This window comes from Triticum urartu, chromosome 7A, assembly GCF_056163025.1.
Source record: "Triticum urartu cultivar PI428250 chromosome 7A, HENAU_Tu73, whole genome shotgun sequence".
NCBI classification, from domain to species: Eukaryota; Viridiplantae; Streptophyta; class Magnoliopsida; order Poales; family Poaceae; genus Triticum; species Triticum urartu.
Window position 1 is genome coordinate 235,443,630 of NC_141879.1, and position 13,722 is coordinate 235,457,351.

Sequence of the window (13,722 nt, forward strand, 5' to 3'; positions counted from 1 at the left end):
CGCTGTCGGATCATCCCCATCTACTGGGAGAGCTGCCAAATGTGCTGAGGTTGCGATTAAGTTCTCCATGGGGTTGGAGAAGTGACCCTATGGCATTGGTACATAATTGGGCGGCGCCATATTGCCGTGAGGAGGTGCCATCCCCTGAGGCTGGACTGGACCTCCCGCTCCGGATGTAATAAGATGATTCGCACCTGGCGGGTTACTTGGGCCGGCCCCGGGTGTAGCAAAGAGATTCCGAGGATCATAATTCTGAGGTAAACGGGACTGAGTTTTCTGATGTCTCCTCCTCATTACCTCATTAGATGCGTTTAAGCTCAACGTGAGCTGCAAGGCCTCTGCCTGAAGTTGCTGCGCCCGTACGTCCAAAGCCGCCCGCTCTGCTGCTAATCTAGCGTCCTCAGCTGCTAAGGTTTCCTTGACTCGGGCGATCTCGTCGCGAACCTGTGCCACCTCTGTCTCATGCTCAGATTGGTTCGCAGGGATGACTGTAACAGTTAACAAAGCCGTAACCTTATCCATGAGATCCATCAGCACATGAGCCGGTGAGCGCACGGGGTCTCCTGCCCCGGCTGCTCCTAATCCGGACGTTATCGCCGCTGAGGCCGTAGAATTTTGGCCGGGTTGAGTACCAGCCATGAAGACTCCTGCCCAGTTTGGCGACTCTGAGAGGTCCGGAATAGTGCTACCATCGGAACAGCCCCCAAGCACACCATCTTGAACTTGATACAGCGAATCTGTTGAGCCGGCGGATGAATCACTGTCAGAGAGGACGGCCGGCTCACCATCACCTTCAGATCCTTCAAGAAGTTCACCTCCATGGATGCAACCCACAAAGGCACGCTTCACGACGGGTTGAGCTCGGGCGGGTTTTGCACGCTGAGCCGTCTCGACGAGGTCGGTACAGCTGTCCGGCTCAGGGCCCGACTCACCAATCCGGCCGATGAAGACATGAATTCCGCCAAAGGGGACCCAGTAGCCGTACTCAATTGAGCCGGCGTCGGGGCCCCAGCCTTCGTCGTCGATGTAGATCTTGCCGCGACGACTCTTGGTCATCCGGCCAACTGCGTATCCCTTGAGCCCTTCGAAGCTGCCCTTCAAGAACTCAAATCCACCGTGCGCTGGCCCCACGGTGGGCGCCAACTGTCGTGGAATTGTCACGGCAGATGTCCTCTTGCAAGGACTTGATCGTGGAGCCATCGCAACTAGGAAGCTTAAAGGGGTTAATCGGGACAAAGGATACGCGAGGTTTATACTAGTTCAGCCCCTTACGGTGAAGGAAGGCCTACGTCTAGTTGGGTTGGAATTGCTTGAGGTTTCGATGACCAGGGAGCGAGATACGCTATGCCCGGTTCTCGATCTCTTGTTTTTTCTCTCCCTAAGCCGCCAGCGGGTCGTCCCCTTATATACACGGGTCGACGCCTTACGGCTTACAGAGTCCCGGCCGGCTCATAAACAGTGTCCGGCTCGGTGACTAGTTATTTCTACCTTACAATACAAGTCGCGCCCTCATGGCGGTTTATCACCATGGGCCCTAAATCATCTGTGGGCCTTTAGACCCTTTACTGAACCGCCATCTTCACATCTTGGTCTTGGGCTTCAGATGGGCTTCTCTTTGCGTAACCCGGCCCCTCCTGGGCGGCTTACGTAAATAATTATATCCCCAACAGTATGAAATACCAATTTCAACTCTTAGAACATATTATATGCTCTGTGGCGTTTAAAAACATTTTTGACATGGTTCTAAGCCGTAAAGCATGGTGCACTAAACTATTAAGTAGTCATCATACCGAACTTTGTCAAACGTTCATAATGTCTGCATTTGCTCCTGCAATAGTTATGTCACCTAGCGGTGCATCAAGTACATAATTATTCTGTGCAGCAACGAGGATAATCCTCAGATCACGGATCCAATCCGCATCATTGCTACTATTATCTTTCAACATAGTTTTTTCTCTAGAAACATATCATAAATAAAATGGGGAAGCTATACGCGAGCAATTGATCTACAACATAGATATGCAAAATACTATCAGGTACTAAGTTCATGATAAATTAAAGTTCAATTAATCAAATTACTTAAGAACTCCCACTTAGATAGACATCTCTCTAATCATCTAAGTGATCACGTGATCCATATCAACTAAACCATGTCCGATCATCGCTTGAGATGGAGTAGTTTTCAATGGTGAACATCACTATGTTGATCATATCTACTATATGATTCACGCTCGACCTTTTGGTCTCTAGTGTTCCGAGGCCATATCTGCATATGCTAGGCTCGTCAAGTTTAACCCGAGTATTCTGCGTGTGCAAAACTGTCTCGCACCTGTTGTTTGTGAACGTAGAGCTTATCACACCCGATCATCACGTCGTGTCTCTGCACGACGAACTGTAGCAATGGTGCATACTCAGGGAGAACACTTATACCTTGAAATTTAGTAAGAGATCATCTTACTGTGCTATCGCCGAACTAAGCAAAATAAGATACATAAAGGATAAACATCACATGCAATCAAAATATGTGACATGATATGGCCATGATCATCTTGCGCCTTTGATCTCCATCTCCAAAGTATCGTCATTATATCTATCGTCACCGGCATGACACCATGATCTCTATCAACGTGTCGTCACATGGTCGTCTCGCCAACTATTGCTCTTGCAACTATTACTATCGCATAGCGATAAAGTAAAGCAATTATTTAGCGCTTGCATCTTATGCAATAAAGAGACAACCATAAGGCTTCTGCCAGTTGCCGATAACTTCAACAAAACATGATCATCTCATACAAAAATTTATATCTCATCATGTCTTGACCATATCACATCACAACATGCCCTGCAAAAACAAGTTAGACGTCCTCTACTTTGTTGTTGCAAGTTTTACGTGGCTGCTACGGGCTGAGCAAGAACCGTTCTTACCTACGCATCAAAAACCACAACGCGGTATAGTGATTGCTTTTTGATCTTCAGAAAGAACCATGTTCATTGAATCCGATTCAACTAAAGTTGGAGAAACTGACACCCACTAGCCACTTGTGTGCGAAGCACGTCGGTAGAACCAGCCTCGCGTAAGCGTACGCGTAATGTCGGTCTGGGCCGCTTCATCCAACAATACCGTTGAATCAAGACACAACTAGTGACGGCAAGCAATATGTATATACCCACGCCCACAACTCCTTTGTGTTCTACTCATGCATATAACATCTACGCATAAACCTGGCTCGGATGCCACTGTTGGGAAACGTAGTAATTTCAAAATTTTCCAACGCACACGCAAGATCATGGTGATGCATAGCAACGAGAGGGGAGAGTATCGTCCATGTACCCTCGTAGACCGTAAGCGGAAGCGTTATGAGAACGTGGTTGATGTAGTTGTACGTCTTCATGATCCGACCGATCCAAGTACTAAACGCATGGCACCTCTGAGTTCAGCACACGTTCAGCTCGATGACGTCCCACGAACTCTGATCCAGCAGAGCTTTGCAGGAGAGTTCTGTTAGCATGACGGTGTGATGACGGTGATGATGTTGCTACCGATGCAGGGCTTCGCCTAAGCACCACTATGATATGATCGAGGTGGATTATGGTGGAGGGGGCACCGCACACGGCTTGGAACAATCAACTTGTGTGTATTTGGGTGCCCCCCCCCACCCCCTTATATAAAAGAGCAAGGGAAGAGGCCGGCCGTCCTTGGTGCGCCCCAAGGAGAGGAGGAATCCTCCTCCTAGTAGGAGTAGGATTCATCCTTTCCTAGTCCTACTAGGAAAGGGGAAGGGGGAAGGAAAGAGAGGGAGAGGGAGAAGGAAAGAGGGGACGCGCCCCCTCCCCTAGTCCAATTCGGACTCCTCATGGGAGGGGGCTCCCCTCAGGCCCACTAAGGCCCAATACTTCCCCGGGGGGTTCCGGTAACCCCTCCGGCACTCCGTTTTCTCCGAAATCATCCGGAACACTTACGGTGTCCGAATATAGCTGTCCAATATATCAATCTTTACATATCGACCACTTAGAGACTCCTCGTCATGTCCGTGATCACATCTGGGACTCCGAACTACCTTCGGTACATCAAAAAACATAAACTCATAATACCGATCGTCACCGAACTTTAAGCGTGCAGACCCTACCGGTTCGAGAACTATGTAGACATGACCGAGACTCGTCTCCGGTCAATAACCAATAGTGGAACCTGGATGATCATATTGGTTCCTACATATTCTATGAAGATCTTTATCGGTCAAACCGCATAACAACATACGTTGTTCCCTTTGTCATCGATATGTTACTTGCCCGAGATTCGATCGTCGGTATCCTCATACCTAGTTCAATCTCGTTACCGGCAATTCTCTTTACTCGTTTCATAATACATCATCCCACAACTAACTCATTAGTCACTGCTTGCAAGGCTTATAGTGATGTGCATTCCCGAGAGGGCCCAGAGATACCTCTCCGACAATCGGAGTGACAAATCCTAATCTCAATCTATGCCAACTCAATAAGAACCATCGGAGACACCTGTAGAGCACCTTTATAATCACCCAATTATGTTGTGATGTTTGGTAGCACACACAGTGTTCCTCCGATACTCGGGAGTTGCATAATCTCATAGTCATAGGAACATGTATAAGTCATGAAGAAAGCAATAGCAACAAACTAAACGATCATCATGCTAAGCTAACGGATGGGTCAAGTCAATCACATCATTCTCTAATGATGTGATCCCGTTAATCAAATGACAAATCATGTCTATGGTTTAGGAAACATAACCATCATTGATTCAACGAGCTAGTCAAGTAGAGGCAAACTAGTGACAATCTGTTTGTCTATGTATTCACACATGTACTAAGTTTCCGGTTAATACAAGTCTAGCATGAATAGTAAACATTTATCATGATATAAGGAAATATAAATAACAACTTTATTATTGCCTCTAGGGCATATTTTCTTCAACACAGTTGTTTTCTAGGAACCATTTGCGATGAAAATATCTGGGTCTATTTAAGTCTCCCTCCTTAAGCTTCGCCAGCTCGTCTGCTCTAGTGCCGGCAACCCCCGAATCCACGAATCCCAATCCCCATTCCCGCACCCCCTTCTTGCAAAGATGACGCAGTGGAAACGCTTCGTGAAGGACCATACGATGCCCCCCCCCAGCGCCACCGCCTGCGCCGAGAGCGCGGCCGCCTACGCTGAGAGTGCCGCCGCATCCGCATTGAGTGCAGCCGCTTCCGCCAAGAGGGCGTCTGCGGCAGCCGAGATGGCTGTAGCTGCTGCTGCGACGGCGGCTGCAAACGCCGAGAGCGCTCAAGCTACCGTCCGTGCCGCTAATGTCGCCCTGGACTGGGTCGAGTCCATCCACACCAAGATCAAGGATGCACACGCCAAGATATTCCAGGCCACCTCGGACTCCAGCATGAAACCCACGTCTGAAAAGGCAGCGGCGGCCATGGAGCACCTACTTCCTCATGAGGTCGCCGTGCGGGAGCTAGAGATGAAGGAGGCGACGGAGATCGAGGAGCATCGGGAGGAGGAGTTGCGCATGGCCTAGGTCGAGGTAGAGAAGAGTCTGTCGGTCGAGGAATCGGCTGTGGAGATCCAATGCAAGCTCTGACGCAGCCACTACTACGAGTACTACAACCTTGAGGGCGGTGTCGAGGACGAGGACGCGGTCGACTTCAGCAGGGGGGACGTGGAGTCCACCAACGGCGGCATGTCGCCAGGACAAGTCATCGACGTCTCATCTCACACCGGTGATGCATAGGCCGGCGCGGCGGCGGATTTTTAATTATGCGTACTTAGGCTTTGTTTTTAATGATGGTCTTTTGTTAGAGCAATGTTTAGGTCAACTGGCTCTGTGTAATTACTGAAATTGCTCAATTCAGTAAGTGTGGTCTGTCTGCTGTACGCTCTTTTGTGTGCCCAAATTAGCAAGCGATGTTAAATTATGCAATGACGTACCCGGGGAAATTTCCACCAAAATTTGAATTATCAAACTCATCCCATGCGCGTAAAGAAGAAGAATCGTTTGCGATGCACACAGCCGTTCAAAGTGAATGGTCCGGCGGCACCACGCACGTTCAATGTGAATGTGCCCATGCCTTGAGACCAAAATTTGAATTATCAAACTCATCCCATGCGCGTAAAGCAGAAGAATCATTTGTGATGCACACAATCGTTCAAAGTGAATGATCCGGCGGCACCACGCGCAAAGTTTCCCTCCACATTTCCAAAATTTTGGCCTACCGCCAAAATATCTACCCCTGCCCCCCTTCCCCCCTTCCCTACCCCCTTTTCTCCCCGACCACAAGTCACGTTTCCCCTGTTTCCTCCTTCCTTCCATCCCTCCTTCCTTCCTTTCTAAGCTATAGCCGCTTCCTCGCTCCCGCCGTCTCGCATCCTACCGCCAGGGTCGCCATGGTCTTCTTCAAAGACATCTCCAGCAGTTCCTCCTCCGGCGACTACTCCTTCACCACCCAGGTATGCCTCTCTTCTCTCTCTCGAGCTATGACTTGGAATGAAGGATTTTTACCTAGAGGTCGATTTGAGTCGTTTCTTCCTCTTGTAGCTCCCTAAGACCATCAGTGGCAATGAATGGAGCGGGGTGGCTAAAGATCTATCTGATCGTTGTCACCATCAATCTCCATGCGTGAAGCTACTTGTGTTTGATTCTGTGGACACTGGGAGGAAGTTTCTGGCATGTGCAGAGAAGGTTAGGCCCTCTTCCGTTGTTACAAATCATTTGTTAGATCTGATTCAGACACGTTCACGGTCCCAACCCATTCATACCACACCTTCAACCAAACGCATCCTAAGACAGTGTCACAGTTTGTACCTAGTATCTTAAATTGTTGCCATTGATACGTCTCCAACGTATCTATAATTTTTGATTGGTCCATGCTATATTATCTACTGTTTTGGACTATATTGGGCTTTATTTTCCACTTTTATATTATTTTTGGGACTAACCTATTAACCGGAGGCCCAGCCCAGAATTGTTGTTTTTTGCCTATTTCAGTGTTTCAGAGAAACAGAATATCAAACGGAGTCCAAACGGAATAAAATCTTTGGGAACGTGATTTTCTCACCGAACGTGATCTAGGAGACTTGGACCCTGCTCCAAAAAACAAAAGAGGCGGTCATGAGGGTGGGGGCGCCCCCCCCCAGGGTGCGCCCCCTGCCTCGTTGACCCCTCGTTGCTCCTCCGGCATACTTCTTCCTTCTATATATACACACGTACCCCCAACCGATCAGAACAGGAGCCAAAAACCTAATTCCACCGCCGCAACTTTCCTTATCCACGAGATCCCATCTTGGGGCCTGTTCCGGAGCTTCGCCGGAAGAGGGTCGTCATCACGGAGGGCTTGTACATCATCCTAGCCCCTCCGATGAAGTGTGAGTAGTTTACCTCAGACCTTCGGGTCCATAGTTAGTAGCTAGATGGCTTCTTCTCTCTCTTTGAATCTCAATACAAAGTTCTCCCCCTCTCTTGTGGAGATCTATTCGATGTAATCTTCTTTTTGCGGTGTGTTTATTGAGATCGATGAATTGTGGGTTTATGATCAAGTCTATCTATGAATAATATTTGAATCTTCTCTGAATTCTTTTATGTATGATTGGTTATCTTTGCAAGTCTCTTCGAATTATCCGTTTGGTTTGGCCAACTAGATTGGTAGTTCTTGCCATGGGAGAAGTGCTTAGCTTTGGGTTCGATCTTGCGGTGTCCTTTCCCAGTGACACAAGGGGCAGCAAGGCACGTATTGCATCGTTTCCATCGAGGATAACAAGATGGGGTTTATTTCATATTGCATGAATTTATCTCTCTACATCATGTCATCTTGCTTAAGGCGTTACTCTGTTTTTAACTTAATACTCTAGATGCATGCTGGATAGCGGTCGATGAGTGGAGTAATAGTAGTAGATGCAGAATCGTTTCGGTCTACTTGTCACGGACGTGATGCCTATATACATGATCATGCCTAGATATTCTCGTAACTATGCTCCATTCTGTCAATTGCTCAACAGTAATTTGTTCACCCACCGTAGAATACTTATGCTCTTGAGAGAAGCCACTAGTGAAACCTATGGCCCCCGGGTCTATTCTCATCATATCAATCTCCATCACTTTAATATTGTTTTGCTATTTACTTTGCCTTTACTTTTTACTCTGCATCTTTATACCAAAATACCAAAAATATTCTATCTATCAGATCTCACTCTCGTAAGTGATCGTGAAGGGCTTAATAACCCCTAATCGTGTTGGTTGCGAGTAGCTATCGTTTTGTGCAGGTACGAGGGACTTGAGCGTGGCCTCCTACTGGATTGATACCTTGGTTCTCAAAAACTGAGGGAAATACTTACGCTACTCTACTGCATCATCCCTTCCTCTTCAGGGAAAACCAACGCAAGCTCAAGACGTAGCAAGAAGGATTTCTGGCACCGTTGCCGGGGAGTCTACGCAAAAAGTCAATATACCAAGTACCCATCACAATCCCTATCTCTCGCATTACATTATTTGCCATTTGCCTCTCGTTTTCCTCTCCCCCCAATTCACCCTTGCCATTTTATTCGCCCTCTCTCTCTCTTTCCTCCCTCTCTGTTTGCCTCTTTTGCCCGTTTGCTCTTGTTTGCTCGTGTGCTAGATTGCTTGTTTGTCGCGATGGCTCAAGATACTACTAAATTGTGTGACTTCACCAATACCAATAATAATGATTTCCTTATCACTCCGATTGCTCCTCTTACCGATGCTGAATCTTGTGAAATTAATACTGCTTTATTGAATCTTGTTATGAAAGATCAATTCGCCGGCCTTCCCAGTGAAGATGCCGCTACTCATCTAAATAGCTTCGTTGTATGTGATATGCAAAAGAAAAAACATGTCAATAATGACGTCGTTAAATTGAAGCTATTTCCTTTTTCGCTTAGAGATCGTGCTAAAGCTTGGTTTTCGTCTTTGCCTAAGAATAGTATTGATTCATGGAACAAGTGCAAAGATGCTTTTATCTCTAAGTATTTTCCTCCCGCTAAGATCATCTCTCTTAGAAATGATATTATGAACTTTAAACAACTTGATCATGAACATGTTGCACAAGCTTGGGAGAGAACGAAATTAATGATACGTAATTGCCCTACTCATGGTTTGAATTTGTGGATGATTATACATAATTTTTATGCCGGATTGAACTTTGCTTCTAGAAATCTTTTAGATTTGGCCGCGGGAGCCACTTTTATGGAAATCACTTTAGGAGATGCTGCTAAAATCCTAGATAATATTATGGTTAATTATTCTCAATGGCACACTGAAAGATCATCTAATAAAAAAGTTCATGCGATAGAAGAAATTAATGTGTTGAGTGGAAAGATGGATGAACTTATGAAATTATTTGCTACTAAGAGTGTTTCTTCTGATCCTAATGATATGCCTTTGTCTACTTTGATTGAGAATAACAATGAATCTATGGATGTGAATTTTGTTGGTAGGAATAATTTTGGTAACAACCCTTATAGAGGGAATTTTAATCCTGGGCCATATCCTAGTAATCCTTCTAATAATTATGGGAATTCCTACAACAACTCTTATGGAAATTATAATAAGTTGCCTTCTGATTTTGAATCTAATATTAAAGAATTTATTTCTTCGCAAAAGAATTTTAATGCTATGATTGAAGAAAAATTGCTTAAGATTGATGATTTGGCTAGGAACGTTGATAGAATTGCTCTTGATGTTGATGCTTTAAAACTTAGATCTATTCCACCTAAGCATGATATCAATGAGTCTCTAAAATCCATGAGAATTTCAATTGATGAGTGTAAAGAAAGAACTGCTAGGATGCGTGCTTCCAAAGATGTCTTTATTAAAGCGTGTTCTTCCAATTCCTATGAAAATCAAGATGAAGATCTAAAAGTTATTGATGTGTCTCCAATTAAATCTTTATTTTTCAATATGAATCTTGATGAAACTGAATATGATCTTCCTTTACCTAGAAGGCGTTCTAAAAACTCGGAGTATTTAGATCTTAATGATGAAATTGACAAAAGTGGGATTGAAAGAAATAAAAATCTAGATGTTGCTAAACCCACTATATTGGATTTCAAGGAATTTAATTATGAAAGTTGCTCTTTAATTGATTGTATTTCCTTGTTGCAATCCATGCTAAATTCTCCACATGCTTATAGTCGAAATAAAGCCTTCACCGAACATATTGTTGATGCCTTGATGCAATCTTATGAAGAAAAACTTGAGTTGAAAGTTTCTATCCCTAGAAAACTCTATGGTGAGTGGGAACCAACTATTAAAATTAAAATTAAAGATTATGAGTTTTATGCTTTGTGTGATTTGGGTGCTAGTGTCTCTACTATTCCCAAGACTTTGTGCGATTTACTAGATTTCCGCGATTTTGATGAGTGCTTTCTAAACTTGCATCTTGCAGATTCCACTATTAAGAAACCTATGGGAAGAATTAATGATGTTCTTATTGTTGCAAATAGGAATTATGTGCCTGTAGATTTCATTGTTCTTGATATAGATTGCAATCCTTCTTGCCCTATTATTCTTGGTAGACCTTTCCTTAGAACGGTTGGTGCGATTATTGATATGAAGGAAGGGAATATTAGATTTCAATTTCCATTAAAAAAGGTCATGGAACAATTTCCAAGAAAGAAAATAAAATTACCATATGAAACTATCATGAGAGCCACTTATGGATTGCCTACCAAAGATGGCAATACCTAGATCTATCCTCGCTTGTTATGCCTAGCTAGGGGCGTTAAACGATAGCGCTTGTTGGGAGGCAACCCAGTTTTATTTTTATTCCTTGCTTTTTGCTCCTGTTTAGTAATAAATAAATTATTTAGCCTCTGTTTTGGTTGTGTTTTTTGTGTTTAATTAGTGTTTGTGCCAAGTAGAACCGTTGGGAAGACTTGGGAAAAGTCTTGTTGAACTTGCTGTAAAAACAGAAAATTTAGCGCTCACGAGAACTGCTGCCGTTTTTATTTGAAGAGTGCTATTTAGTTAATTATTTTTGCAGATCATTAATAGATAAATTCCTCACGTACATAAATTTATTTTAGAATTTTTGGGGTTCCAGATCTTGCGCTAGGTTCAGATTACTACAGACTGTTCTGTTTTTGACAGATTCTGTTTTTCGTGTGTTGTTTGCTTATTTTGATGAATCTATGGCTAGTAAAATAGTTTATAATCCATATAGAAGTTGGAATACAGTAGGTTTAACACCAATATAAATAAAGAATGAGTTCATTACAGTACCTTTAAGTGGTCTTTTGTTTTCTTTCGCTAACGGAGCTCACGAGTTTTCTATTTTGAGTTTTGTGTTGTGAAGTTTTCAAGTTTTGGGTAAGAATTTGATGGATTATGGAACAAGGAGTGGCAAGAGCCTAAGCTTGGGGATGCCCATGGCACCCCGAAGATAATCCAAGGACACCAAAAAGTCAAAGCTTGGGGATGCCCCGGAAGGCATCCCCTCTTTCGTCCACTTCCATCGGTAACTTTACTTGGAGCTATATTTTTATTCACCAACATGATATGTGTTTTGCTTGGAGCATCTTGTATTATTTGTGTCTTTGTTTGTTAGTATGACACAATCATCCTTGCTGTACACACCTTTTGAGAGAGCCATACATGAATTAAAATTTGATAGAATACTCTATGTGCTTCACTTATATCTTTTGAGCTAAGTAGTTTTGCTCTATGTGCTTCACTTATATCCTTTGAGCGTTATAATTTTGCTCTATGTGCTTCACTTAGATCTTTTAGAGCACGGTGGTGGATTTGTTTTAAAGAAACTATTGATCTCTCATGCTTCACTTAAATTATTTTGAGAGTCTCTTAATAGCATGGTAATTTGCTTAATAATAATATGCTTGGTATTCAAGATTTGTGAAACTTTCTTTTGAGTGTGTTGAATACTAAGAAAAGATTGAAGCATGATAATTGTTTTGAGATATGGAGGTGATAATATTAAATTCATGCTAGTGAGTAGTTGTGGATTGTAGAAATACTTGTGTTGAGGTTTGTGATTCCCGTAGCATGCACGTATGGTGAACCGTTATGTAACGAAGTCGGAGCATGATTTATTTATTGATTGTCTTCCTTATGAGTGGCGGTCGGGGACGAGTGATGATCTTTTCCTACCAATCTATCCCCCTAGGAGCATGCACGTAGTACTTTGTTTCGATAGCTAATAGACTTTTGCAATAAGTATGTGAGTTCTTTATGACTAATGTTGAGTCCATGGATCATACGCACTCTCACCCTTCCACCTTTGCTAGCCTCTCTAATACCGCGCAACTTTCGCCGGTATCATACACCTACCATATACCTTCCTCAAAACAACCACCATACCTACCTATTATGGCATTTCCATAGCCATTCCGAGATATATTGCCATGCAACTTTACATCATCTAGTTCATCATGACACATCCATCATTGTCATATTGCTTAGCATGATCATGTAGTTGACATAGTATTTGTGGCAAAGCCACCGTTCATAATTTTCATACTTGTCACTCTTGATTCATTGCATATCCCAGTACACCGCCGGAGGCATTCATATAGAGTCATACTTTGTTCTAAGAATCGAGTTGTAATTATTGAGTTGTAAGAAAAATAAAAGTGTGACGATCATCATTATTAGAGCATTGTCCCACTGAGGAAAGAATGATGGAGACTATGATTCCCCCATAAGTCGGGATGAGACTCCGAACGAAAAAAAATAAAAATAAAAAAGAGAAAGGTCATAAAAAAGAGAAAGTCCATAAAAAATATATAATAAAAAAATGAGAGAAAAAGAGAGAAGGGACAATGTTACTATCCTTTTACCACACTTGTTCTTCAAAGTAGCACCATGATCTTCATAGTAGAGAGTCTCTCATGTTATCACTTTCATATACTAGTGGGAATTTTACATTATAGAACTCGGCTTGTATATTCCAATGACGGGCATCCTCAAATTTCCCTAGGTCTTCATGAGCAAGCAAGTTGGATGCACACCCACTTAGTTTCTTTTTGAGCTTTCATATACTTATAGCTCTAGTGCATCCGTTGCATGGCAATCCCTACTCACTCACATTGATATCTATTGATGGGCATCTCCATAGCCCTTTGATACGCCTAGTTGATGTGAGACTATCTTCTCCCTTTTTGTCTTCTCAACAACCACCATTCTATTCCACCTATAGTGTTATGTCCATGGCTCACGCTCATGTATTGCGTGAAGATTGAAAAAGTTTTGAAAAAGTTAGAGTATGAAACAATTGCTTGGCTTGTCATCGGGGTTGTGCATGATTTAAATATTTTGTGTGGTGAAGATAGAGCATAGCCAGACTATATGATTTTGTAGGGATAACTTTCTTTGGCCATGTTATTCTGAGAAGACATAATTGCTTTGTTAGTATGCTTGAAGTATTATTATTTTTATGTCAATATAAACTTTTGTCTTGAATCTTTCTAATCTGAATATTCATACCACAATTAAGAAGATTTACATTGAAATTATGCCAAGTAGAACTCCGCATCAAAAATTCTCTTTTTATCATTTACCTACTCGAGGACGAGCGGGAATTAAGCTTGGGGATGTCTGATACGTCTCCAACGTATATATAATTTTTTATTGCTCCATGCTATATTATGTACTGTTTTGGACTATATTGGGCTTTATTTTCCACTTTTATATTATTTTTGGGACTAACCTATTAACCAGAGGCCCAA